Raw genomic sequence first — 26,138 nt, forward strand, 5'->3', positions numbered from 1 at the left:
ACGTAAGTTGTATTTGTAAGTATCACGAAGAACGCATGTCTGTCTTACCAGGGAGTCTTTCTTACCTTTTTACAACTGGGAACTTTGTGTTCTACCTATTGATTTTTTCAGTAGGCAAAACTTGCTTTTATGAAGTTTTATCAATAATTCAGTCTAACTGGAAAACAATGTGCATGAATTTGTATGTAAAAAGTTAAGTCAAACAGCTTTTATTTGTAACTTAAAATACATTCGGTTGTACAAATTTAAAGTAAAATTTCAAATATCTGTCAAAACATTTATTTTAGATAATGCATAAAAAGTATAGACAATTAAAAGTGCCCAGAATTGTTTCATGAACAAGTTCAAATTGCTTAGCAGGTAGCCCGAGTGAATTATTCTGGCGACGTATAATCGATTTTGAGCGTATTAATTAAAGTAAAACACTATTTTGCTATACATTATTTCGATTCTGATATGGCCTTTATCTAAAACAAAAGATAAAATATAGTAGCGATCTTTCCTGTCGCAAGTAAAACATTGATTTCATCGCAAACTGTAAACCTGATGCCATTTTAGAGCAAGCCTGTCTTCATTAGAATTCACAATATTATCTGATTGAAACGCTCCAGCTCATTAAATGCACAAATATTTCTTTCATAATATCATGTAGACGTTTCAGTATAATCTTATGATTATATTTGAATGCTATGCAATCTACAAAATACTCAAATTCAAATTTTACTATCGCCTGAATGAATTCATTTAAAAAGAAAAGGTATGTTTTCCCTAAACTTGAACTTTATCCAGAACTGATCTGCATAAATTTTCCCATGCAGTTTTCAGTACATATTGTCCATTCTCGACTGTCCACAAAATCCGAACATCCCTCTTGTATAGTTGCCTCAATGTAGGCATCATTAATTCCTCCTCCACATGTTCCATCAACATCATAACTATTGGTTTCCTCTGCATATAGGCCTGATCAAACTCATTTTGACAATACGCACTGCGGCAGAAATTATTGGACACCACAATAATGGTCACAGAAGCTCTGTCTAAGCATTTGACGATCTCATCGTGTACAAGGACGCAAATGCTGGTCTCCCGTGCAGAAAGATTCCGATCTATCCCGGTCATCAACTGAAAATTCTTATTGAGCTGATCAGTCACGTTTGCCTGAACTAACTGATCATCTCTACTGCTGTACGACAGAAAAGTTACAAATTCGTATTGTCCTTCACCTTCGATTAACTTGTTTACTATATTCTCACGATTTCTCTTTCTCTGTATCTTTTGTTTTCGCCTGTATAATAAGGACACAAGGGTAGTAACTGTCAGTAAAGTTACACCTGTGGAAACAATAACTCTTCGATTACAGATATTTTGAACTTGTCTTAAAACTGACTCGTCAACGTTATCAGTTAAACCATTTTCATTTAAGCAAGAAAGACCTTCTTTGAATTAACAAGCCATTCGATGAAAGGCTTACTGTCACATGTTGAACATATGATTGGGTTTGATGTAAAGACAATGGAATATTGGTTTACTCCAAAGATCAACGACTTTGCACTAGGAATTTCATTTAAATCTTTGATGGAAATTTCATCAAGTATCTTTATCATGTTATTGCTCACATCGAGAACGCGGAGATGCTGTAAGTCCATTAGATCGTGGTGTAATTGCTCAAGCTTGTTGTAAGATAGATCAATGTTTTCAATATCTTTACATTTTTGGAATGATTCTGGAGGTACCATTGGAAGCTGATTGTTTGAGAGGTTAATGACTCGTAATTTAGTGTGGGCAGTAAACAGATCTTTAAAAACATCTAGCTTCTTTTCTAGCATCTTGAACAAATTGTTTTTAGATAAGTCAGTTTTTTCTAAATTTGGAATACAAGTCGTTGGATGAAGCATTTGCAGTTTATTATCTGACAAGTCTAGATGAACAAGAGAGGTCAGTTTAGATATTGGACATCTGACAAGAACATTAAAGTATCTTAATTAAAAAAAAATATTGTTCTGTCTAAGGATCAATTGCTTTACTTTCCAGTGTAATTCTTCATCAAGTGTGACCGTGCTTTTATAAATCTATATTGTCGAGGTGGGAGGAATAATGCCACTCACATTTATGAATAAGTGGGTAAATATATTTTTCACCCGTCCTGCATTTCTCAGATCAGAATCATTGACAGATGCGTTTGCAATCACATATTTCCCAGGAAGAATTTGAAATAATTTGGGCGGTAAAGTTGTGTGACTTATGTCAACAACTTTCACATGTGACATATCTTCCTGTGTATCATCTGCAATCCATGAGTCTGCGATTCTTGAATATGATGTATTTATACTCCCCAGTGACTTCAAAATTTTAACTATCGCCATGACATTAGCAAATGTTATCTGAGTTTTGCTGATTTCTACAAATGTTATGTTTCTCGGAGAAAGAGCTTCCACGACCGAAAGACTTATATTGTTACGTTTGTCATATGTGCCAACTTCGGACAGATACAGTTTCTGTAAATAAGGTAGTGTATTCGGTACTTTTAGTTGTTCGGCTAGATCTTCTATAACTAGACAGTAGCACCTGCTCATATCTAAGGTGTGTACTGAAAGTAATTCAAGAAAGACACCGCGGTCAAACCAAAGCGAGTTCATGTGAATTCTTAATTCCTTCAGTGTTGTTAAATCTTTAAAACATTTATTTAAAAAAAGACATGTAAAATCCCTTTGGACTTTTGACCAACTTTCATCAGCAAAACTCGAGCTGTTAAGTATAACACTTTTGTCTTTTCGCTTAAAATCTACAATACGAATATGCACATACTTCTCGGGTACAGCCTTTGGTATATAGTTACATGTCCAGGTAGAGTTGGTTTCCTCATTACAGTGTTCATTAAACATTTCTGACTTCCCATATCTGACTAAAATTATAGCAATTGACAGAGGTGAAAATTGGCTTAAAATCCGTTTTCTTGTCCATATTTTTCCTCTGGTACAAATGCAATAGTAACGCATGGATCATGTCAAATCTCTGGATTTCGTTCATTTCACACAAACGAAGTAATCAGTTTGACAGTTTTCAATATGAAATAGCCTTACCCTAACCCTAACCCAAACTCAAAGTTATTTCGTATGCAGTAGTTTACTATTTTTAGTCCTTAAATTCTATGCAATTCAGGTATTTTATCTTAAGAATCTTAAGTATTGAACTTAATAGATTGATTTTAGATTTATAACATTCTTATCTGTGATATTTGCACAACAAAGGAAGTATTATTCAAATTTCGTCTTCGTTCTTGCATATTCAAAACAAATCTGACAATGTATCTCATAATGCACATATTCACGGAAAAATAAGGTAAATATTATAGACATGCAACAGCGTAAGTGGTGTTAAGTAATTCATGTATCACCAAACCTAGAAAATAAATGAACTGTACTAAGTCTTATATTATACAAATCCACATATTCTTGCAACAAAATCCTCAACAAAAATTAATAGCCAATAACAAGACACACATTCTAAGTAAGTAGCAACCCACACCGCAACCCATAGCAGTGTATGCACGAATGTGTACACGATAACTATATAGATAAAATGTACAATGGCAATGTAAAATATATATAGACAAGATAAAGAAAACGAACAACAAACGATCATCGCCGTAGAATGGTCAATTTTGAAAAGACCACATAGTTAAAATCGCTTAATGGTACAGCGAACCTAATCCTGAGCACCTCTCCAATTGGAATCGATATGAAACTTGTGATGATTGTCAAAACTGCTAACTACAAACTCGTAATTGTAGATATTTTGGTAATTAAATTAAAAATGCGAAGAGTCTTATCATATTTGATTCTTGGATTTCTTTAAGTCAGATTCACAAAATATAATAATGATAATTCTTTCGTTTGTGATACATGTTCTGATGTTGAAAATCCAAATACTTCTCAGAATTGTCCATTGTATTTCGACTACGAACAATAAAAATATCCGTCATATTACGAATGTTTACGAATCAGATCTATCAGTCCCGAGGGCACCTGTGCATTGGGTAGTAACGAGGCTTGTAGTTACCTCCCAATGTGCAGGTGACCTCGGGACGGATATTTCTATCTGATTCGTAAAAACATGACTGATATATATCGTATACATATTATCATTTACACTGCTTGTTGTTGACAGGATACTGGATATACGCTGTGAAGGACATCTGTGTCCGGCGAGAGCGGAACAATGAAAGACAGAGAACCATCGTGATAAGAATGTTATGGATTTGTGGGTTTTGGCTTTTCCTTCAACATGCTGAGGTAGATATCACTAAACGAAAGCCTTCTGTTTCTGGTAGAAGGAGATACTACAAGTATAAGGCTAGATCAACAAAAACATTTGCCAAAATACGAGACTTAATATGATCTTCCACATGTTAATTAATAGCAGTAAACTAACTGGGAGCTGGGTCTCCGAGTGGAATCACTGGTGGGGCGGCATGGCTTATCGTGGCAACAACAGTCTGATCTTCAAGTGTTTGGCTTGTTGATGGTGTTGCTGATGATGATGGTGTTATGGCACTGACACTTGATCACCAGCAGGAATAATTTTCATTGCAATCAATGTCTCAACTACATTCTTTGTGATCTCCGGCACGAGCTCTCCCATCAATTCTCTACGATCTGCAGCAGCGGTTGAAACCGTGGGTGGTTGTTCTGTCACATTCCGTGCCGCTTAGCTGGACGATGTCTTTTTCGTCGGAGGTAGTTCTGTCATCTTCTGTGTAGGTGTCCGTTTTCATTTTCCATACGGCATGATGCCTTATACGTAAACATGTCAGTGTAATGATGTAAAACCCGGAGTTTTGTATTAAATCATGACGATTATTAAAACCGCTAATATCCATGCAACCTTAACACCACAAAATCGTATGGTATAAAAATGACCGTACATTACAGTCAGGCATCTGTATGAACTAGATTATGCATCCTATCACAGTTAAATTAATAAATCGAAGAAATTGCTCATATTTACCTTCATTAAACCAAATGGATATATATATAAACTAGGTAACACTGTCACTGTGTGCAAAATACAAATAGATATAGCCTAGCATGTCCTCTCATGGATCGATCCTCATTTTGTGGAACTGCTTCGAACTGATAACTGACTGCTTTGTTTTTTACGCCGTAGGGCATCTGCTAAACTTCTAAACATTGGCAAACATCTTCTGCCAGTACTGTACATGGCCCACATAAACCATGATGTCCCGTTAAAAGATTTATCTTTTGTTCAAAACATAAATAACCGTATCACGAATGTTGCGAAAATATCTCTGAAAACCAATATCATTAAAATCAAGGGGTAGGACGTAAATGGTGTCTTGCGGTGGTTTAATTGAGAAACTTGTGTTTATTGGGTAAATATGGCGGATTTTGTTGACAGATCATCACGCTAGGGCGGATATTTGGCCAAGAATGTGAGTTTTTCTTTTACTTTGGAAACATTGCATGCGTGCATTCTGTGACCACGCTATATATCATCTTCCGACAGTTTAGCTACTTATCTTCACCCGACAATTTACCTGTATGTACCTGGTGCCGTAAAAAGTATTGAACGCTTTAAACGGAGATAAACAGTTCAAGTCCTGCTCAACGAAGCTTGACTAAAGTTATGACAGCCAAGGTTGTAGAATTATTAATTTTTACTTAGGACTGCATAGCACAAGAACCTTTTATTGCCGATTTTCTTTCTTTAAACCGATTTCAGTATCTTAAAACATTGTGGTCTCTATTCGGGTCATTATATATTGTGTAAGAGTTACTTGTATGATACCATTCCAATGTACAAGGAAAGTCACCACAAACCGAAACGCGTTTTCAGTTGTGCAAGCTTAGTAGTTCACACGACAATTTAAACTTATGGATAATTTATTTTATTGTGTTGTATTGAATTACATAAAGTGTGTGCGTAAATGTAAGTTCATGCTAAATGCAATCAGTGATTGTGAATAGATTATGGCATTTACCCGTAAATTTTGATTACCACGTACCGTGATGTTCTGTCTGATACATAGAAGTGTCGCGAGTTTAATGCATAAAATTGGACCTCTATTCACAATAACTGATTGCATTTAACATGTACTTGCATTTACGTTCATTTTATGCAATTCAATACAACACAATAAGATAAATCATCCTTTGTCTTATGAACTGCTACCTTGCAAATATAACAAGAGGGTCATGATGACCCTGGATCGCTCACCTGAGTAATGAGCTACATGTTTCAAATGTCAAACTGATGATGAAATATTCAGAAAGTCAGTAGGTCACATTCATGGTCAATGAAATTCAGTTTTACGATTTGTGTGCAAAACTGTGTATGTCATCAAAATTTCAAGGTTGCATCTTAAGAAACAAGAAAGTAGGCCAGTAGGTCAAGGTCACAGTCAAGTGACATCATATTACTTGGGGTCATCAGGTAATTATAATTAACCAGTCCTGGAAATAGGATCAGATGGTTTTTAAGTATATAACTCACATAATAACTAAGTGACCTCAGGGCGAGTCTCTTTTAACCCCAGGGGCATAATTTGAATAATTTTGGTAGAGAACTACTAGACAATGCATCATACCAAATATCAAAAGCCTAGGTCGTATGGTTTCAGACAAGAAGATTTTTAAAGCTTTTTCCTATATAAGTCTATATTAAAATTGGGACCCCCAGGGCATGGCCTCTTTTCACCCAATGGGTACAGTTTGAAAAATGTTGGTTGAGGACCATAAGACAATGCCACAAACCAAATATCAAAGGGTTAAGTGTTGTGGTTTCAGACAAGAAGATTTTTGAACTTTTTTTCCTATATAAGTCTATGTAAAACTTGGGACCCCAGGGGCGGGGCCATATTTGACCCTAGGAGGATAATTTGAACAATCTTGGTAGAGGACCACTAGATGATGCTACATATCAAATATCAAGGCCCTAGGCCATGTGGTTTTGAACGAGAAGATTTTCAAAGTTTTCCCTATATAAGTCTATATAAACCATGTGACCCCCGGGGCGGGCCATATTTGACCCTAGGGGGATAATTTGAACAATCTTGGAAGAGGACCACTAGATGATGCCACATACCAAATTGAAAACTTTCGTTGTACATAAGAGTAATACTAACGCGGTACAGAGTGACCCGAACAGAGACCAAATTGTATTAAAGTTCCCCGTGAGATACTGAAATCGGCTTAAATCGACAATAAAAGCTTCTTGCACATTAGATTGTAAGCAACCGTAAATTTTGTCCCTCGGTATTTTAATGTATCCTGTCTTTCAATGTTTACTAGCAAGTTAATGATAATTACTTTCAAAGAAGTGTCCAAAATGCAATTAAACTTCGAATTTTTATGGAATTTTAGAAAACACGAAACTTCCGAAAAGTTGCTGCATAAAATATCGATCACCGTACTCACTGAACAATTTGTGTCGCGCTTAAATCCTGTCAGTATTATTTTCGCACTCAAAATTATCGAACCACTATTCTACTAGCAGTACAGTATCCATAAATGACTTTGATTAACAAGAATTTGATTTTGTAGCACTCATTCTATTAGTAGAAAATGTACACAAAACGCGGGAAATTAACGTCCGTAAGTCTGACGTTTCAGTGACGCACAATAACAAAGTTTCACTTTAATTTCATCATTTGTAGCATAACGGTATGTTCTTACCATGAAAGAATGTATTTTAAATGCAGAAATATACTATTAGGAACAGATAGAAACCATCGAGGTACCTGCTTTTTCCGTATTTTACATAAACAATATATCATATTAAATGCATGAATTACTAGTTGTCATTAACATCACGGGAGTCCGATTTTGCCGGCATGGGTAAAAACACCGGAAACGTCAGTCCAGTGTGAAAGAATGATTTGTAAATTTATCCTCGAGGTACCAGTTTCAGTGACCCTAAGAATACCACTGGCAGAATTGGATAAATTCTTGAAGAAGAATTAGTCTCATTTATGGATCAATGTAGTTTAGCCTTTCTCAAATTCAGATGATGTAAAATAGAGTTGAAAATCTTTCAGCAAAAATATTTCTTACTGTTTATCACAACCAACCCTGATCTGCCTTACAGATTTTCTGTGAGACCTGTTTCAGTGACCCCAACCTTATTTCTAAACTAGTCAAGGTAGCCAGTAATTGGCCCCTTGCCAATGTTAGCTTTCACAAACTGAACAACAAGCCGAGTAAAAACAATGATAAGCCTTGTTCATAATAAAATATAGAGCAAAACGTATAAAAATTCTATAAATTAAAAGGGCTGGGGGCTCGAAGACTGAGCACTATATATATGCACATTTGTTGGTAATATTCAAACGTACTGTGTTGTATTATTCAACATTATGCTGTTTATCTCATTTGATAAAATATGGAAACAGTCTGGCCACCTCATGTCAACAGTATTAGAAGCGAAAGTTAGTTGTCATTTTTCAGACTGGCTATAATTTCTGGAAGATATAATTAAGCCAATCATGGATTTCAAAGCTGTATATTTATTAAAAGTAATTGTTAGACTGTTCTATATGCATAAAAATCAGACAGAAAGCAAGATGACATTTGCATCAAACAGAAAATAAATCACAATGTTCCTTATAACCAAAGTGCTAGATAAGAATCAGAGAGCATAAAATAAGTAGTAAGAAAACTGTCTCATAACTGGGGTTACCATGGAAATTACAATACCACCAAACTGTCATTGTCAGCTTAACAATTTCGTTGAGGGTATCGAAAGCTGATATGTTACTGTTAACAATCCTACAATAACTAGTTGCCTAAACATTGCACTTGGAAATGGCGGCAGATTTTCTGGTCAGTGAGACAGGTCAGTCACTGAAACAGGTCCTCCTACAATATAAAAGGAAAATTTACACCCTCTGTGAATAATATTTGTGTTACTACGAAATGGTAAGCAGATAACAATTTGACTTTGTTTCTCTTTCTCAGGGCGCTGACTACTTCATGTGAGGAAGTTATCCAGCTGGCTTACGGAAGGTCGATGGTTCTACCCAGGTGCCCGCTCGTGACGAAATAATGCACGGAGGAGCATCTGGTGTCTTCCTCCACCATCAAAGCTGAAAAGTCTCCATATGACCAATAATTGTGTCGGAGGGACGTTAAATCCCAAAAATAAATTAATAAATTGTTTCTCGTTATTACAAGTGTTTCATAAAAATCCGTAAACGTGTATTTCACACTATAATGCTAAGAAAAACAAAACGCTCGCCTGTCTTACACTAGTATATTGTTTTCCAATTTGAGCGGTCAGAGATTTTCCAACAATGTTCAAAAATCTCAAAGTTAATCAATGTTTCATCGATTTGAAGATTTTCATTAGAAAGATAACAAATATATAAAACATGTAAACATAAACGAGTACAAATATTCCTCATTTTAATAAGAAAATTAATGAGCATTTAGATATTAAGCACAAAGCTTAATAGATTGAGCGCAGACCTACGTATCGCGGGGTCGTGAAATCTATCCCCGGGTAAGGTGTATGTTCTCCGTGACGATTTGACAAAAGACATTATGTCTGAAATCATTTGTCCTCCACCTCTGACTTATGTGGGGAAGTTGGAAGTGACTTGTAGCGAACAGATTTATACTTGTACAGAATCCAAGAACGCTTGTTAGGTTACGAGGATTGTTTAAATATGAATGCATCTAAGCACATAAAAATGTATCCTTGATAGATTCACTGCGAAAAAAGAGTTAATATACTAGAGTGTCCGGAATCCCGTATATTACCGTATACGGGAAGAAATACGGGAAAACTAAAATCGGGCGTGCACGGGGCTTGTATATTTAAAAGTCCGTATACTAATAAAATACGGATTTCTGTATACTATGAAATACGGAATTCTTAGTATACGATACCCCGTATATTATTGAAATACGGGAAATTCTAAAAAGGGTTATTCTGATCGTATACAACACCGTATATTCCCGTACATGTCTGGTGTACGGGAATACATAAATCCGTATATTACGAAAATACGGGACGTATATTTCCCATATATATTTCATATACAACCCCGTTTATTTCCCGTATATTCTGGATATACGGGATATGTATAGTTTGTATATTTCGAAAATAGAGGGATTAAATTTCCCGTATATTCTTCGTATACAACTCTGTATATTTCCCGTATATGCCGGAAATACGGGATTTAAATAATAGGGATATAAACATATAACGTATATGTCCCGTATATGCTTGGTATACAACTCCGTATTATTCCCGTATTATATGCCAGAAATACGGGATTTAAATAATTTGTATATTTTGAAAATACGGGACTTATATTTCCCGTATATTCTTTGTATACAACTCCGTATATTTCCCGTATATGCCGGCAATACGGGATTTAAATAATTTATATATTTCAAATAATTATACGGATTGCAATCAATATGTGTAGTGAAAATTATATTCTCCGGCCATTTCAAAGGTCAAACGTTTTGCATGTTTTCGAACTTGTACGTGTATGTAGAATGAATGCCAATATTGAAAGAAAGAAATGTTTAATACTAATATGACATGAACTGAAAAAAAAACATTCCCGGATCAAAACAGGTATAAAACCAAACATGAATGAATCCATCATTTCATCTTGCGCGTTTCCGATTTATTTTAACATTTAATCTAAATAGCCGATTGAGAAAAAAACATAGATTAATCAATTCATCCCTATTTATTTGTAGTGATTAATACATCCGTGGATCATCGCCATTTTAAAAAATCAAATGCAAGCATACAATTAACTCTTTTTTTCTGCACATTTCCAACGCTTGTGCATACAATGCAAATATTTATAGAAAAAAGATGCACTAATCCATTTCTGTTTTGTACTGAAAAAAAAGTATATTTATAAGACATGTATTGATACTTTACTTATGAAATCAATTCTAATATTTTTACAGACGCAAAATAATCGATATGATGTGTCTGCGTCCAAAGATTCGAACAAACACCCTTCGTTCGATTTAACACAGTATCGTCTGCTACCGACCGAGTAGGTCGTTTTTGTGTTTTTGTTGGGATTAACGTTGCGCTGACACACTTATAGGTCCTTTAGCGACTCCAGTTTTATTGGTGGAGGAATACCCCAGGTGCCCTAACGTGCATTATTTCATCACGAGCGAGCTCCTGCTTAATGTCTTCCTCACATGAAGAATTCAACACTCTGAGTGAGGCTTGAACCCACATCGGCGATGGGCAATTGGTTTGAAGCCATCGATCTAAACCACTCGGCCAAGGAGACCCACTACGGGTAGGTCGGACCTTTAAACCAACATGTAGATAACATATCATTTGGTTATAAAGAAAGCACATAATTAACTGAAGCCATTCAGTTTAATATAATTCAAAGAGCTATGAAAATGTATTTTATACTTTTTTGTTCAATGTTCACTTTCAGCTGTTACTTAAATATATTTTCATATCCGTTGACTTTTGTTTCGAAGTAATTCCGCAGATGTTCTATGTATAGTACGGTGGCATAGCGAGGACATAGGAACTATTTTATTTTTTTCTGTGCGCAGGTGTTAGCTACCACGTGCGTATGTGGTAATTCACACGTGCGCGGGTGATAACTATCACGTGCGCAAATGACAGCTATCACGTTCGCACGTTATACTACCATGTGCGCATGTGATAACTAACAAGTGCGCACGTGTTAGCTGATCAATGAAAAAGCGTGAAAGATCTGCATTTTTTTTTCTAAAATGGATGTCTTTTATAAGGAAGTGTTATTTAGTAGTTAGCTGTAATTTACGAAGTAAGTGTTTCTGGTTTTTGAAAAAAAAGCTGATATCTCGATTAGTTTCGTTGGTAATTTTTCACGTTCGCACGTGTCAGCTAACAACTGCGAACGTGATAGCTATCACATGCGAACGTGTTAGCTAAGATAGTTATCACGTGCGCACATGTTAATCAACACATTCGCACGTGGTAGCTAACATGTGCGAATGTGGTGTTAACACGTGCGCACGTGATAAATAAAATGTTTCCTATGTCCCCTCTATTCCACCGTAGTATACACTGTTCCAAGACTATTTTCTTTCTCGTGGATGTAGTGTAATACAAATATTACATATATAACTCTTAGTTGATATTATACTGTCGCATGTGCAGGTAGCTGAGCGGCAAAGCGTTTAGCTGCCAATATCAAGGTAGTGGGTTCGACTTTTTGGTCATACCTTTTCCCCTAAATTTTTTTGGCAAACTTATTTGTCAAACGCACCGTGATATTTATGGTCCATTTATTAAAAGTTATTATATTTGCCCGTTGTAAAAAAGTCGACTATTAAAAATATTGTAGACAAAAAGACACATTACCTGTCACAAGCGTACTAGAAAATAAATACTTTAAGAGAAAATATTTTTATTAATTAAAATTCATAAAGATAAAACAGGTAGCGATAACATTACATTACTTTACTTTAAAGAAATGATAACCGTGGTAACGTGGGTGGAAGTCAGACCCACCGTGACACTGATTAACTGTATAAAATACAGATATTGCGTAAATTAACGAAAACGCTCGAAAAATATTGACAAAGATTAATGAGTGCCTTTCATTTAAGCATTTAGACTGATTTGCCCATCTCCACGAAAATAAACTGTACATGTTATTTCTGCGGAACAGTTTTACTGCAACATTAATTGATAATAATTGTATGCATATTAACTAAATTTAAGAGATATAAATAGATGGACATAGCCCATGTACCCTAAGCCTGGTAATCCAGTCTGACAATTTCTAACATTTTTCTACCTACAAATTGACAATATCAGAAACTCGATGAATGCCAATTAACAAATTAGCGCAAATTAAGTGGGATCTTAAATGCATAGATATTAGGTATGATTTCTTCCGTCCAATCAGTGTGGAATACGCTTCGCGCGTTAATGTATCCCGAGGCGATAACATCTGGTTTAAGTGACGCACGCGATAATCTGTATATTGCATATTTCAATGGGAAAGGAAGTCACTGGTAAGTATTTATTTGATTTAATATGTTTTAATTTTTAATAAACTGAATTTGACCAAAGAAGTATAAAATACTATTATATTATTATAATATATTATTTTTATACAGAAGGCGCAAGTTTAAATCTCTGCCCTCCATATTCGCCTGTTCCATAATTTGTATCTGAATTCGTTGAATGAAGTGGTAGACACACCATGAATCTGAAATTAAACAATCAAGTGTGTCCCAGTAGTAATTTGAGAAGTTCCGTTGCAGCTGATGATAGTAAAAACGGCGGCTCGGATTTTGAGCCGTAGCCGGAGAGTGTCCAAACTTTTCACAGATTCTTTGACGAAAATAGTTTTCTATGTATTTTATCACCATAGCATGAATGATTTCCACTGGATACATTGTGAGAAAATGCAACAGTTATGCTGTAAGTATAAGTACGATAGTTGGTGTCGTTTTCTTTCAGTGAGATCGAAGTAGAATAAGATTCTAGAACTAATATTTGGCACTGAGACTAATGTACGGAGATCGATAATGTCCGATTCCAAGCGAAGACAGTTTAATATCCTGTGTGTGTTGAAACGTATATGTGGAAGATAATGTCCAAATAATGTTGTAGGTTCCAGTAAATCAGTTTGTACACGGGGCATATAATAATGTTTATAGTGGCTGGGTTGTATAACCGTGGTGTTGTATAATATCGAGTCGTTAGAGCTATATTAGCTGTGATCGTTTCGTAACAAGGTTGACTGGTACGCATTACGGAGTGACATTGTAGGAGCCAAGTTGGAGCGATGGGTACAGTTGTTGTAAGAGGCTGACTTTGGTTTGCATGGCAGCCATATTGTTCATCTCGTTGTTAGGTTGGGTGGCGTTGTGCCCATTTGCTGTCTGAATGGTCGCCGCAGCTGGTAGATTGGTTGTAGCTGATCGGAAATACACAGATGGCTCCCCGATTTTATCTACTGCTTGCTTATGTACAGATCTTTGGCACAGTTTCTTATTTTTACAGCACTTACAGTAAAAGAAATTGCTAACCCCAGAATCAATGATATAAGTTGGCCAGGAAGGTTCTGTCTTACTGATTTTCTCTAAGTATTTCAATTTCTAGATAAGATTATCCATGGGTATTTGTCGAACCTGTTTAAGCTGATGGGGAATATGTATTTTCGATATATTTCGAAAAGCTGAATGGAAGGGTGCCCAGATGTGAAGTTGAGATATGTTTGGAAATGCCGACAAGTCATTTATAGTTTCTATATGTTTAGTGGACGATTTATAGAACCAAGCATTCAGGGCCAGGTGTTCATTATATCCCCTGCAATTCATGTCCAAACGGATGAAATCCACTGGGGGTTGAACAGTGAGTTCCGACTTTTCTTTACTACTAGAATGACATACAATTACAAATCGTAAAGGTATAGTTGTGGTAATAACCCAGTGACCTTTATAAAGACAACTAGCCGTAGGTAAGTTAGTGTTTGGATTAACCAAGGTGTGACGGAACTCACTAATTTTTCTTTCATTTTTTGTAAAGAGGGCTATTTCACAGCGTTGAGATAACGAAATTTGATACATAGGGGATTGCATATTGCAGTACTTTGTTATCGAGTCACTGTATTGCTTAAGTTCATCTGCTAATAAGATGGCGTAACGTGTACGTTCTGTATTTACAAGAAGCCCGGGGGTATCTAAACCATATGTGGCCGTCATTTCGATCGATGGTTGATAAGTTTGCATTTGATTAGTATTTTGTGCATTATACGGAATTTCTAGATTATGAATGCGGTACACATTTAGCTTCCCGTCGAGATCGAATAAAGGAATATTTATCAGGATGGCTATCTGATTATCGTATAGCAAGGTATCGCAACGTAAAATTTTATAGGTGTGTTTCAGGGTTGGCGGGCAAAACGAAAGTCGGGGAAATTTGAGACATAATTTCGTTTAGAACTCTTTGCAAATAAATTGGGGTGCTAATAGAGGGTGATAAGCGTGATAGGGAGAGCATGTTTAATTGCCGCTCGAAGTGTTGTAAGTGAAATTGGGCCTGGCGAATCATTTGTCTAACTTCATCAATAACCAAATTTAAATTATTATACAGGAGTGAATATTCCTGTAATTCACCCAACTGTTTTTCCATTCGGCCTGAAAGCTTATTGATATTCTGATCAAACTCATGTAAGGTAGATATGAATTTATTTATAAACTGTCGGTTTTGTGAGATGTCTTGGCGGGACACATTGAGAATAGACAGATTTGATTCTAGTATATGTATGATAGATTTTTGCGTTTTAGCCAGTTTGACCACATTATGTTTCAAAGCTGAAACAGTTGAATCCTGCGCCGTGCCGAACAATACACGGAAAAGACCACCTAACGGTAGAATACTTCGTTTATTACGTGCACTTAAGGACTGATAGACGATATACCTCTGTAGTATATTCTGATATAGTAACTTTAGGGATGCAATTTCAGCGCGAAGATTCCGAATAGAGAGACTAAAACCTTCAGTCTGAGGTGACTTGAGTGGAAACTGTGAGGACCGGAGGACGGTGGCATTATATCTTTCTAAAATTTGAAGAGCATTTTTCTCGGCCCCTTCTATACTGGTATTTAATTTATCTAGAACATGTTCAGACATAGAAATGTCCATGACCAGGGCCACTTTCCAGTGGGATTTTGTGGTCGTAATTTCATTGACCTTTGAAAAATGACATTGTGGTGTACTTCCAACAGAGCTACCGTGCCAAAGAATAAATAGCAAGCGGCTAGATAATGTAGCGTGTACGGCATGCTGTTCAGCCTGAAACGATAAGATCTGCGGGTATTAATTTCATATAATCGGACCCTAGTGCTTGATGCATGCGATAAGGTTATAACCAGTAAGAATTCCTTTAGCTGGAAAGATCAGGGGAACGCCTCCCTTATTGTAATGTATATATATTCGTGATGACAAGGTTGAAGCACATAACAATTTACTATGGATTACAGAATTTCCCAGTTATTTAGTTATGACTGTATGCGAAAGTACGAGGATTTCCGTAAACTAATGGCGCAAAGTGACCTAAGTATAGGTGTGCTAGTAGAGTATATCCGTGATTATCAGTTCTTAATAGTGATGTTTCATTACCGGAATGAGGCTGAATTGATGGAGAGGCTGGCGAGATCTCGCCAGCCGACACTGGAGAGTGAAATTGTCGGCCATTATTAGTCTGGACGATCGTCTGGGGATATATAACAATCACTTTCTTTTGCGGGTGAAGGAGATCGAGAAGGTAAGCTGAATTTATATTTTTATGCACGATAATAGTATCCCTTTGTGTTAATACATATACATAGATGTTTGTTGTACCCCCCGACAACAAAGTTGTAAGGGGGGGGGGGGGGTATACTGGTTTCAGGTTGTCTGTCTGTCTGTCCGTCTGTCCGTCTGTCTGTCTGTCCGTCTGTCCGTAGACGCAATCTTGTGCGCTCCATCTCTCCTTATCCCCTTGACAGAATTTAATGAAACTTCACACAAGTGATCAGTACCAACAGTAGTTGTGCATGGGGCATGTTAGGTTCTTTTAGAAAAAAAATTGCAGAGTTATGGGTCTTTTTTTTTTGTTACTATACTATATACATAGACACAATCTTGTGCGCACCATCTCTCCTCATCCCCTTGACACAATTTAATGAAACTTCACACAAGTGATCAGTAACAACAGTAGTTGTGCATAGGGCATGTTAGGTTCTTTTAGAAAAAAAAATTGCAGAGTTATGGGACTTTGTTTTTTTTGTTACTATACTATATACATAGACACAATCTTGTGCACACCATCTCTCCTGATCCCCTTGACACAATTTAATGAAACTTCACACAAGTGATCAGTAACAACAGTAGTTGTGCATGGGGCATGTAAGGTTCTTTCAGAAAAAAAAATTGCAGAGTTATGGGACTTTGTTTTTTTTTTGTTACTGTACTATATACATAGACACAATCTTGTGCGCACCATCTCTCCTCATCCCCTTGACACAATTTAATGAAACTTCACACAAGTGATCAGTATCAACAGTAGTTGTGCATGGGGCATGTTAGGTTCTTTCAGTGACAAAAATTGCAGAGTTATGGGACTTTATTTCTTGTTAACATACTATGTCTGCATATGCAATCTTGTGCATGCCTAATCTACCAAACCCTTACACACAATTTAATGAAACTTCACACAAGTGATCAGTACCAACCCTAGTTGTGCATGGTGCATGTTACATTCTTTTAGATAAATATTCTGCATAGTTATAGGACTTTGTTTTTTGTTACTTTACTGTATACATGCAGTCTATATACATACAGTCCACGTAATTATGCAATCTTGTGTGCGTCAAATTGCAATGTACTGTGTCAGTGCATGTGGGGGGTACATTCATCACCTTTAGTGATAGCTCTAGTTTCTCCTGACCCCGGATCATAACAATATGAGGTGTATTCGTTTGCGAATAATATTTATATAATTAACTCCCTTGTTGTAGATACTCTCTACGAAGGAGATTTTCAGTCTTTCCGGAAATGAATATTTTTCGAAAATAATTGTTTAAAATAATCAATGAATGAAGTAAATTAGGAATCTCGAGTGTCTAAAACCGAGTGAAATCATTAAAGATGGACAAACGCCATAGATTATGTATAACATGAAATGATGTCAATATCTTATGTGTGAATGAACCGCCTCCAAAGTACGAAATCTAACGTTCGGCGGAGGTACCGGTGTATTTAATTGTGAATGGTAGATGTATTGAAGGAAAGTACATTGAATTCATACTTTATCATCATGATAGATTGTTTTTACGCAAGTGTTGGACACGTTAAAATTATGAATTGTACGAAATTTCTATAAAATGTCTATTTATTAATCAAGCGGGTGTTACCGGTGCGCATGATAAGTTCTTCCTTGTATGTCATAGGTAAAACAGAACTAAATGTGTTATCCTTCCTTGTATGCCATAGGTAAAACACAACTATTTTTATTAGTTGGATGCTGCTGTAGAATTATGAATTTATAAATATATATCAAATTTCTACTAAATGACATTTGATTAATATGGGTATTACCGGTGTACATGATCATTTATGCCATAGGTAAAACACAACTAAATGTATTATCAAATTTTTATTAGTTAGGAGCTGCTGTAGAATTATGAATTGATAATTATATACCAAATTTCAATTAGACATTTGATTAATATGGGTATAACCGGTGTACATGATCATTTCCCCCTTATGTCGTAGGTCAAACACCACTAAATGTGTTGTGTTTCTGACTTATTTTAAAAGTCTCTTGTCTGTTGTATAAAATTTGTATTTTGTAATAACAAATTAAATGTAATATCGTTTTTATTTTTTTTTAAATTAGGTATTAAATTTTTCTTAGAGTTTTGTAATTTTAATCTCGCATCAGAGGAACTTCAACTAAGGTATATGTTAAACGGGTCGTTGTTTTTATAAAGTCATTATAAAAGTTTGACAATTTCTGAACTATTTATTTGTTATATTGTTTAAGAACATCCAAAAACAGCCTATTATAAACTGTCATTGTGTCATTGAAAGACTGATTGTTTTGTGACACCTCTGTGGGACGGCTAGTAGATATTGAAGCACTGGTCCTTGTAGGGGTGGGGTGTTCAACTGTACTGATGTCCATTTTGCTGTTGTTTGTGTTTTCTGAAGATGATTGGTTGTTAATGGTAATTTCTGGTCTCGGTTCAATAAACGACTCCGAAGAACTAGATGCATAATTAATTGTATTAAGGTCACTGTCACCAGATGCATATATTTCTGTATCAGACCCCTGCACTGAAACATAATGTTCGGTGTCAGAATTACTTGAATTATGGCCATTATTACTAGAGGTAAGCTCATTGGTAACCTGCATAGGTGTAACAGTGTCACTGTCGCTACTGGAACTAGTTTCATATTCACGGTCGCTTGATGTACTGTCAGTTGGATTTACAACGTATGTTACCCTAAGTTTTGTGTGAGGTAAAGTGGTTGTGTGTTTTAGCCACTCAAGAAGGTTAGCCTTTCTAATCTGATCTGCATGTACCTTGACAATGGTATTGTCAAGTTGATTTTTGATTAAGTAAGTAAGTGGTGACAATTTTTCAAGAATTCTATAATGAGATTTCCATTTTGGAGATAATTTTCCAGTTGGCCGAAAGTTTTTGTAATAAACAGCGTCATTGACTTCAAAGTTTATGTCCTGAGCATTTTTATCAGCAAATTTTTGTTTTTTCGTTTAGCATGTTTGAGGTGTTTGTAAGCTAGCATGAACGTTTTTTGGGTCTCCTGTAATGCAATTTTAAAATACTCTTCCCCATGATATTTGGCTCTAGGTTTCAAAAGGTTATCTATAGGTAGTACAGGGTCCCGGTTGAACAGAAGATAAAAGGGTGAAAATTTTGAACTGGATGAGACATTATGTCTTATACCACCCAGTGCCAGATTTAAATGTATATCCCACGTTTTCGTGTCGCCTTGAATAAGTTTGGCTAGGATGTTATTTAAATCTCTATGCATTCGTTCTTGTTTACCGTTTGAAGCAGGTTTATAAGCTGTACACGTAACATTATGTATGTTTAATTCTTTCAGAACTTTAGTAAAAGCCGTGCTGACGAACTCGCCGCCACCGTCGTGAAAAATCTGCAGAGGGCAGCCATAGCGAGGGCAAATTTCATTTAAAAATAAATTTATGACTGTGTTAGTACTTTTATCCGGAGTCGCAAAGGGTTCTGGGTAACCACTGTACATATCCACGAAGCAAACTATATATCTATTTCCGTCATAAGTTGTTTCGTAGGGGCCGCAGAGGTCAATGGAGAGAATAGCAAAGGGGTAGGGGGCGGTGTTTGTTTCTTTTTGAGGGGCTCTTATTCGTTTTAAATTTCTTGCCTGGCAGGGTACACAAGTGGATACATATGTGTACAAGTCCTTGAACATGTTAGGCCAGTAATACTTAGTCTTAATGGTAGCAAACATTCTTTGTGTACCTGGGTGCAAATTCTTATTATGATATTGATCTATGACCAAATTTTTAAATGCTTTGGCACATAGAGCCGTGGTGTGGGTTCATCATCAGGGTTCGAAATATAATAGAGAACTTGATTCATCTCTAAAAATTTAAATTTGTCTGAGGGCTGACCATGCCTCATTTTTATTTTTAACTGCATGATTTCGGGATCTTTACTTTGTTCGGATGTCATGTCTAATTCAGAAAATGCAGTGACCGGCTCGATAAAATCTGGTTGTATATCATACTGTTTAGTTGCGAATTCCTTAGGGTTGATTTGATTCGAATTGATTGCATTAATTGTGAAATCATTTTGTATTTGTTTATTTGCTTTTTGAATTGTATGTATAGGTTTGTCCGAGATCGAATCGGTGTGATCCTGTGAAGGAATTTTATATGTGTTGTCATGAATGTCTGGTTCATAGTTTAATTCACTTTCTGATTGTATATTTTCAGAGACGGGAGGCCGAGAGAAGAAGTCGGCGGTGATGTTTTTCCGACCAGGAATGTGTTCAATGCGGCAATTATATGCCAATGTAGACAATGCCCATAGTTCTATTTTTTATTTTTTATAGGGCTATATAATAAATTTATTAATGGTTTATGGTCCGTTTTTATTACGAATTCTGCGTTGTGTAAGTAATAGTCAAGCTTCTGTAATGAATAATATATGCTAAAAGCCTCTTGTTCAATTGTCGCCCATCGTCTTTGTGTGTCACTGAGCTTGTGTGATTAGAAATAGATTGGTCTCTCATTTTGACTGTCAGGTAGCTTTGGGTCAGGGTTGTCTACCTTTTGGACAAGGCAACTACCTATGTGAGAGTTACTCGCATCCACATATAAGACATACGGCCTATTTATATCAGGGTAGGCTAACATAGGGATTTTTGCTAAGCTATCCTTCAAAGTATCGAAACTGACTTGATAACTTTCAGTCCAATTGAATGTCATATTCTTCTTTGTTTACGCAATTAGTGGTTCAGCTATGTGTGAAAATGAAGGTACAAATCTCCTATAAAAAGACGTTGCTCCTAAAAAGGATCGAACATCCCGAACACACTTACGTATTGGGAGGGACTTGATTGCTTTGACCTTGTCTGGGTTTGGCCTGATTCCCCTGTGATCAATAATGAAGCCTAGATAGTTCGTTTGGGGTTGTAAGAACTGACACTTCCGAAGTTTTAGTTTAAGTTTGTGTGTGCGAAGGCGATCGAATACAGTTTGTAAGTGTTTTTTGTGATCTTCTAAAGTGGGTGAGAATAAAAGGACATCATCTAAATATGCGACTGCAAATGAACTGAGGCCATCTAAGACCCGTGACATTAAATCTTGGAAAACCCCTGGGGCATGAATTAATCCGAATGCCATGACATTAAATTCGAATAAACAGCGGTATGTCATGAAAGCTGTCTTTTCATTGTCCTGTTCTGCAATAGGTATCCGCCAGTAACCTTGCCTGAGAACTAAGCTAGTGAAATACTTTGCGCGGCCAAGATTGGCAAATATATCATCAATATGCGGTAAAGGATAAGAAATAGGAATTGTAACTTTATTTAATTTTCTAAAATCGACACAGAAACATTTACTATTATCATTTTTCTTGTCCACCAAAACAACGTGACTAGCATATGGGCTATGAGAGAGCCGAATAATATTGTCTCTTAACATGCCATCAATTGCTTCACTCATTTTTTGTCTATTGTTTAATGGTACTCGGTAAGGTCGTTGTCTAACTGACATATGTTCAACTGTAGGAATTTTCATAGAGACGGTATCTGTCTGTGTCAGTTCAGAGTCATTATTGGCAAACACACCCCGATTATTGTGTATCAGATAAGTGACATAAGACAAATGTTCCGTCGGTGTGATAATCTCTGATTCAGGTAAAGGTGTCAATTCCCCAGTTCGAGAATTTGGCTGATTTCCATTAATCACGGAAGGTATACAATTTGTGTTGATTTGTTCTAAGGTAGCGATGACGCATCCCCGCTTAAGCTTTATGGTTTTATTTGTGCTGTTTGTAATGATAACTGGAAACCTTCTGTGTTTTTGTAGTGTGAATATAGAATTTGCTACCATGATACCTGGTTCAGTGCCAAGATAACCATTTTCTATGCTTTGTAGTTCGTATGTTTGAAAATTTTCTATCCCTGGATTTTGATTGAGCTTACCATTACAGTAATTAATAGTCTGGGGCTTAAGAACAGTGTCCTTATGAAGTCTTACTAAGGAGGCTATATGTCTATCTTCTTCTAAGCTAACAAAAGTGTTCCCTACCTTGAGGCTACCTAAGTCAAAATAATGTCTGACGCCGTGTTGTTTTAACCAGTCCCGGCCTAAAATGACATTCCTATTCATGTTTGAGACAACATAAAACATTTGACTCATATCGGTTCCCCCGATTTTGAAGTGTAACTTTTAACATCCGTCTACATGTAAGGAGTTCCCATTTACAGACTGTAAATGAACCTTTTTGTTTAAAAGTTTTGGTTTTTGTTTCAAAGCTCTGTACGCACTACGGCTGATGAATGAAACTTCAGCGCCTGAATTAACTAGCGCTCGATATTTATTACGATAGATTTTGATTAAACAAGAATTCGGGTTTCCTGCAATAGCTATGTTAAAGGTAGACATATAGTTTTTTCCACGACCACCGACTTCTACATGGTAGGAGCGCGCAGGTTTAAATGCCTATTTGAACCGTGTTGCTGGTACCTATAACCTTGTTGCTGGTACCTGTTTTTACTTTGTTGGTACCCGTACCTGTTTGCGTATTGATCTTGGTGTGTGTGGGGAGGCGTATTAAACCTACTACGACATTCCCTCTTAATATGCCCTAATTTCCCACAATGCCAGCATTCAATAGTTTTCTTCCACTTATCTTTATCATCTGGATTTCTCTCAGATCGATCTTGGCCCAAAGCCACGGCGTTTACCTGTCTAATCCTTGTTCGACATTCCTTGTGATTATGTCCTACTTTTTTACAATACGAACACCTTTTAGCGGGACTGAGATAATCTATTTCCATAGGTTCTGGACGATCATAGTGGGGTACAGCGGGAGGGGTGTTGTTTTGAAACCTAAGATTGAATCGTGTTCTTAGGTTTTGTTCTGTCATTGCCGCCGTTACAGCATTCTGCAGGGTTCGGGGATTTTGTCTCATTACCTTAATCTTAATTTGGTCATGTAACAATCCATCTATAAATTTTTTTATTAATTGTCGTTCAATAACTGCTAAATTTGCTTGCTGGTTTTGACCTTGTACCGGAGCCTGTTCAAATGCAGTCTCCGCCAATTCGAGTAACTTTTCTGCAAAGATTTGCACATTGTCCCCTAGTTCCTGTTTTAAACTTTCAAACTTGATCATAAACAAGGTCAACAGATCAAATCAGAGGAACAACTTGTCAACACTCTAGAGGCCATATTTGGTACCTGATCTTCATGAAACTTGGTAAGAATATTTATCGTTATGATTCTTATGCGAAGTTCAAATTAGTTGGATTATATTTGGTGAAAAAAACAAGGTCCCACGGTGAATCAAAGGAGAAGCTTGTTTACACACGTGAGGCTAAATTTATGACCCTATCTTCAAAAAACTTGGTATTAATGTTTAGTTTGATGAATTCTTTGCCAAGTTTAAAACTAGGTGATATGAAGTAAAAAAAAAACTAGGTCACCAGGTCAAATCTATGAAAAAGCTTGTTAACACTTAGAGGCCATATGACTCCAACTTTGTAAGAGTTCTTTGCCATCTAAGAAAGGAATGGTTCTACCAGTCAGAGAGGTTTAACTTAAGTGATACATTTTCACTGCATGGTAACCTTTTTGAATCTGTAAAATAAAGTTACCAAACTCTATTCATGACAATGTTTTAAAAAGTATTTAGCTCAAATATGTCTATAAACACATAAAAATTGATCTGTTTCGTATCAGGTGTTCTATAGTTTCGTTTTTATTTTTATTTCAAGATTTACAAGATTAATTTATTAAGGCATAAACATTATACTTTGTCCATCGCCACGAACTAAACTGGCGGTACAATTGTACACGAGAACAGTACATTAAAGAATGTATAATAAGTAATCTGTACAAATACAACAGTATTACATCATAACTAATTAATGTATTTAATATTTAACATATATTCACAATACCACATAAAACATATAGTAAAGAATATATGCTAATTTTATGAAGTAATATGCTTAAAGTGTGACATTAAGTAACCATTTGTTCTTTTACGTAATATATTTGCTAGATATACAATGTATATACTTAACTAATCTGTTTTTAACTTTGTGCTGACTGTTGTTCCTTAGAGTTCTGAATTTTTGTAAATTAGGCCAAGAGCAGTAATATTTTGGTAGGTTTTCCTGTCTTAGTTCTCTGTAGTAGGGACAAACAAGTAAAAATGGAACTCTGTTTCAACTGCATTCATATTATATTTTAAACAAATTCTTTGATCTCTATCAATATTTCTAAATCTACCTTCCTCTATCATAAGCCTGTGAGCAGAGCACATGAATCGTGAGACAGCTATTCTGTAATTTGAATTTTTAACACAACTAAGGTATTTTTCAGCTTAAAATTGTCTTTGATCGTATTTTATGTATCTAGTTCTGTTGAATTTTCAATTTCTGATTAACGATAGGTTGTATAACACTGTTAAGATCAATTTCATTTGGTTTATCAAAAACATTTCGAAACCTTAATGTTTGCAATAGATAGTTTACATCAATAGACCATTTATTAACAAAATTTCTATTTCCGTCTTACATCATCAACAAATTGTATAACAATGAATGTGGTTGCTGAACAATTCGATACCAGCACTTGATTATGCGTACTTTACGTAACACCAATAAAGGTACTCTTCCAAATTCACCATATACAGCAGCATTTGATGTTTGTTGTCTTACACCTAGTAGTTGTTTAAAAAACTTTTGTGAACACGTTCTATATCGGGTGAATTATGTAGACCCCAGACTTCTGATGCATAGTTAAGAATAAACATGATCATAGAAATAAACAATTGTAATTTTTCAGATAATTCCATAAGCAAATTATCGAAGAGAGAGTTTAGAGAGTATAGAGCTTTCATAGCTATCTCTGACAATGATTTTTGAGCTTAAAAGAAAACAAAGCTACCATTAGATGAAATTGTTATACCTAAATAAGTAAATTTATCGACAATTTTAAGACTCCGGTTGTTTTACATAAATACATCATTTTCTTTTCTGTTACCCTTTTACATATCGTAATAACTGATTGTTCAGGGCAATCAGTAATTCCCCATTTTTGGCAATACATATATAATTTATCTAGTGATAACTGCAAACCGTTTTCAGTATACGGAAAAAGAACTGTGTCGTCAGCAAACAATAGCAGAAATATTTTTATCTCTTCCAAAGAAAAAAAACTACAACATTTTCCTCGTATAGATAATCATACATATTGTTGATAAAAAGATAAATAACAGAGACAATGGTTAGTAAAATCGAACTATTTTAACTTCAACGGTGTGGATATTTTTGCTGATAATATCTGTTATGCATCAAATGTGCTGTGTACAAAACATCTAAATATTCAAAAGGACACGACATGTTGGATGTAGTAGAGACATTATTGTAACGTTTTGAATAGGTCTCTTTGGATGTTTATGGTTTGGACTTACCTTTCTTATTGTAATTGTTTGTTTCTAACTGAACTTCTCGTAGCTTACAATGAAAACATAAATGGTTAGTGTTTCATATTCATAGTTTCCCTGGTGAATGATATCTGCTTTAGATCTGCCAGAGATTCGCTTAGCGATAGGTTTAATAATAAGGTATGTGAAGTTGGTGCGTAGCTTGTAAATCGTAGATAGACACAAAATGCTACTTTGTTGACCAGGGTCGTATATCGTAGATCAGCAATCTGAAATGCGTACAGAATTGGTGACATGGGTTATTTATCGTAGATCAAACATCTAAATTACATTGAAAATTGGCTGACTTGGCTCGTAGATTGTAGAGCAACCCTATTGATTACAATGAAAATTGGTTGATCCGGGTCGCAGACCGTAGACCAATCATC

This window comes from Mercenaria mercenaria, chromosome 17 (genome assembly GCF_021730395.1).
Source record: "Mercenaria mercenaria strain notata chromosome 17, MADL_Memer_1, whole genome shotgun sequence".
Taxonomy (NCBI): domain Eukaryota; kingdom Metazoa; phylum Mollusca; class Bivalvia; order Venerida; family Veneridae; genus Mercenaria; species Mercenaria mercenaria.